Source organism: Uloborus diversus, chromosome 9 (genome assembly GCF_026930045.1).
Source record: "Uloborus diversus isolate 005 chromosome 9, Udiv.v.3.1, whole genome shotgun sequence".
NCBI classification, from domain to species: domain Eukaryota; kingdom Metazoa; phylum Arthropoda; class Arachnida; order Araneae; family Uloboridae; genus Uloborus; species Uloborus diversus.
In genome coordinates, this window is record NC_072739.1 from 73675930 (window position 1) to 73680250 (window position 4321).

Below are 4321 nucleotides of genomic sequence, written 5' to 3' on the forward strand. Positions count from 1 at the left end.
GTTTGTGTCTGTGTGCAGGCATGAGTGTGGGTAGTGGTGTGTAGGTGTGTGTGTAGGCGTATGTATGTGCGTGTAGGTGTTTGTGTGTATATATTGAGGTAAGTGTAGGATATTGAGGCAACGTGGAGACGGTTTCGCTAGAGGAGCAGCATCGTGAGGCGGCCGGTGATGCTGCAGAGGGTGCTGGCGGAAAAAATAAAATGAGAGGACCTCAAAACAGTCAAATGAAAGCAATAAGCAATCGTGATTGCTCAAAAAAAAAAAAAAAAAATGCAGCAGAATGGGAAGATACTGAAACAGTACATGTTGGTTCATTTTCAAGTATTTAATGACAAAATCATAGGTTTTTTTTTTTTTTTTGAAAGAAAATAACAAGACCAATCTCATCAGTTCACAGATAGAAAGCGTAAATAATGATGTCTCATTTTGTCAGATATTTTCGATTAAATGATAATAATTTACAACTTCAAGGCACTAATAAAACTCGTATAGATTGCCGTATCCTAAATAGAACAGTTATTAAAATATGACAAGAATGTGAAATGTACCTTCACATCAGAGTCCCAGTTTACAAATCGTTACAGTAAAGTCAACAAGTTTCGGCAGCTTAGGAATGACAGTCCGAGACGACGTCACAAAATGACGTTGTAATGACGTCCGCAAAATGTTACTAACTGATTAGTTGAAGATTAAATGTAGCAGTGACGCTACGGGGAAGCAAGAGGAAACATGTTAAAAATGCGTCACTTCGTGACTCCTGTGAGATGTTGCAAGTCTCACGCGTTCTGCCACCTGATCGTTTTGTGACCATTGTGACTTGCAGTTATTTATTGACTGAAACAAAAGTCTCAGAAAAATACTGTGCTTTTAACAACAAAAGTTTACGCGGTGGTAGGAATTCAAGTTATTCAATTCTATTTTTCTTTTATTTTAGCTGAAATTTTATTTGATTACTAGTGGTACCCGCACGGCTTTGCACGTAATCGAAAAATTAAAAGGTCTTTTGGTTCGCCTGAATATTTACAAATAATGTATGGTGAATTTTCTCGTTTATTGACTCGTACCCATGTTACGGTTCCACGTTTTGATAATTTCGTAATTTACTCGTCCATCTTATGATAATTTTGTTTTTAAAATTGGAATAGAAAAAGAACCACATCGAATTTTCGAGAAATCGCTTCGAGGTGCACACCCCAATGCTACAAACTAACTTTGTGCCAAATTTCATGAAAATCGGCCGAACGGTCTTGGCGCTATGCGCGTCACAGAGATCCTGACAGACAGAGAGACTTTCAGCTTTATTATTGGTAAAGATAAAGATAGTTGTGTTTCCCGGCGTAGCACGCTCTATCTCGATCATAAGTTGTGTCAACTGATGCATGTTCGACAATCAGGCTTATAAAAGAAGGAAAAAAAAAGTAAAATTTCCGTCAACGTGAAAAGAGCAATTTTACGACTCAGAATTTCGAATCTAGACCTCTTAGATAGATAAATAGGTGTATTTGATTATAGATGAATAAATTTGACAAAATAAGTAAATCTGTTGGTTATTTGGTGTTTGTTTAAAAGCAAAACATGGACGAAAGAATTTAAGAGATTTATTTAAAACCAACTTGCGAAATTTCGAACAGTCCAGTTGTATTAATAGCGCATGCGGTTTTTAGTTAACATCTACCGTTTTAAAGAAATTCTTTTACTCGACATCTGATTCATTTCTTTCTTCTGAAACTACTTCTTCATGGTACTATTTTGTGCTGAAAGTAAGTTTTTTTCTTTCCAAGACTTTTATCGGGCCATCTTTTATTCTAACTTTAAATTTATGTCTGCGGTTTTCCTCTTTGAGGGTCTCTTCTTTAAATACTCTTCCGACTCGAAACGCAGAAATAAATCACAAAATTTCAACCAAAGTCGTCCACCTGACACTTCTCTGTGCCTCAAATGGGAAATGGATTTCCGAAGTCATTTTTTCCCCCTGTCCCGTGTCGCAGTCGTGAGAAAAGATTTTTGTCTGCAACCCTCTCGCAGAAAGTGCTTTGGATTTTTAGGATTCTGTCCGCAAAGGTAAAATTTCGTCTGCGCAATTATGTTGATAATCTATTTCAACGACAGCGGGTGTACTTTCGCACAGGGACTGATTTACGGCAGGGCATTCGGGGCCCGGGCCCGGGGCACCAAAGGAAAGGGGGCACCAAATTTCTGTCATCAAATTTATTTTTTTTTTTTTTATAGACCAGTGTTCGGGGCCTCTAACTAAAGGGAACAAAAACTTTTTGTCATTTGACAATTTTTTTTATTAAATGAAAGCATATTAGCAAATTGTTGTGAAGAACGATCATTTTCGCTATTGAAGAGAATTAAGTGTCCTTTGCGTACTCTCATTTCTGATGGTAAATTATCTTTATTAGCTCTATTATCATTAGAAGGAAGTTTGACCTAAAACTTGATTATGAGAACATTATAGATGAATTTACTACAGGAAAACAAAGGAGAAAATATATAAAGAATCATTGATGCGCAGAAAGCACCTTTACCATTTGTATCATAGTTTTTCCATCTGCAACTGTAAACAATTTTCTAACATGAAAACCATAAATTTATTTTAGATTTATAATGAATGGTTTCTTTACAAAACTTCTTAATTATTAATTTCTTTCGTATGAAATCGGTATTTTAAAGTTTTCTTTCTATCAAAATAATATCCAACACTCACCTTAATATTTTTGTGTGGGGTGGGGGCACCATATTTGTCTGTGCCCGGGGCACCCTGGTGTGCAAATCGGTCCCTGCTTTCGCAGGCACATCGCACTCCTGCAAAAAAAGAGAAATTACATTATATTTACAACTCCAAGGCCACTATATGGTAAGTTTAATTGGTTGAACGGGGTCCTGAAAACAGCTCTGTTTTTCGAACCAGACCAAGAGCCGAGCAACATCTGACCCAATACCTCGAGAGGTATTAGTTTGGAATAAGAACTTGGAGGACTTTGTGATCACGACATATTTAACGTGCCACAGTCACCATTAGCGACCATGGACAAGGGCGCCCATATATAGAGGGCAAGAGGGGGGGGGGGCTCAAGACCCCCCCCCCTTTTGAAGTTAGAACTTCCTTGCTTTTAATACTTTTTTCTTTGCAAAAATGTAAAAACATTTCTTCTCCAGCAATTAATAAATAAGTTACTAAAAATGTCAAATTTTAATAACTCTAATCTGTACTGAAATCGGTTTCCAAGGGGAAAATATCCTGCTAAACCATGGGGAAAATATCTGAGCCCCCCCCCCTCTTAAAATTTTGCATATGAGCGCCCTTGACCATGGAGGATCTTCCATCTGCTGATATTAATTGCGGGACCCTGCAGTTGCGAGTCCGACGCCCAATTAACGAATAATTTTAGGAAATAAAGATCAATTATTGTTGTTTATATATAAATTTCATTTACTTATTAATAAAATCCTTTGGACTACGAGAAAATATGTCAACAAGTTATGATTTTTTTTTTGCTCCAAAACTTTTGTATAGGGCTTCAAAAACGATCTAAAAAAAGAGTAACTTACCCGAGCCCGGGGTGCCTACCAAGGGGGGGGGGGTCATGGCGCAGACTACACCATTGAAATTCTTAAGGGGGTGTTTTGAGGGGTATTTTTCACTTTTTTTGTGAGAGGGGGGCTCTTGTTTGGAGGGGATTTGCGATATTAAGGGGGGGGGCACCCTTGCTCTTAGAGGAGTGGGCATCCCTGCCCCAACCAATATTTTTGTTAGTTTTTCCTACTTCCCAGGTCGTAAAAACATTTTGTAAATTTTATTTAGTATTTACTATTTATATTACTATTTCATTAAATCATTGCTCTATAATTTGTCATTTCAGATTCTACACGTATTTCCGTACATTAATTTTGCACAGATAATCAGCAGTTGAGTGCATTTAAATGCGCTGATGCGCATATATGAATATGTATATATTTGCATATCTGTCACAATGCAAGCTTTGATTTTACAAAGTGTCTAGATGAATGTTTGCTCTAGTCTACGTGAATTCGATGTCAATTGTGTTCGATCGAAGGCCTTACTCTCCCGATAAGCAAGTGGAGTTACTCTCAAGTTCGAGTGCTCCACAAACAAGAGGCGGGAAACATACTTCACCGACTTCCCGACAAAACGACTGCTTTGTCACCTGTAGATGGCTGGAAAATAAGATTTTTTTTTCTTCTCGAAATGATGTTCGATGTCTTCGTTTAAATCAGCATACTTCGAGGATAGTTTCTTCGATTAAAAACACGTTTCTTTGCGCGCTTCCCGATAAAACCGATACTCAACTAGATA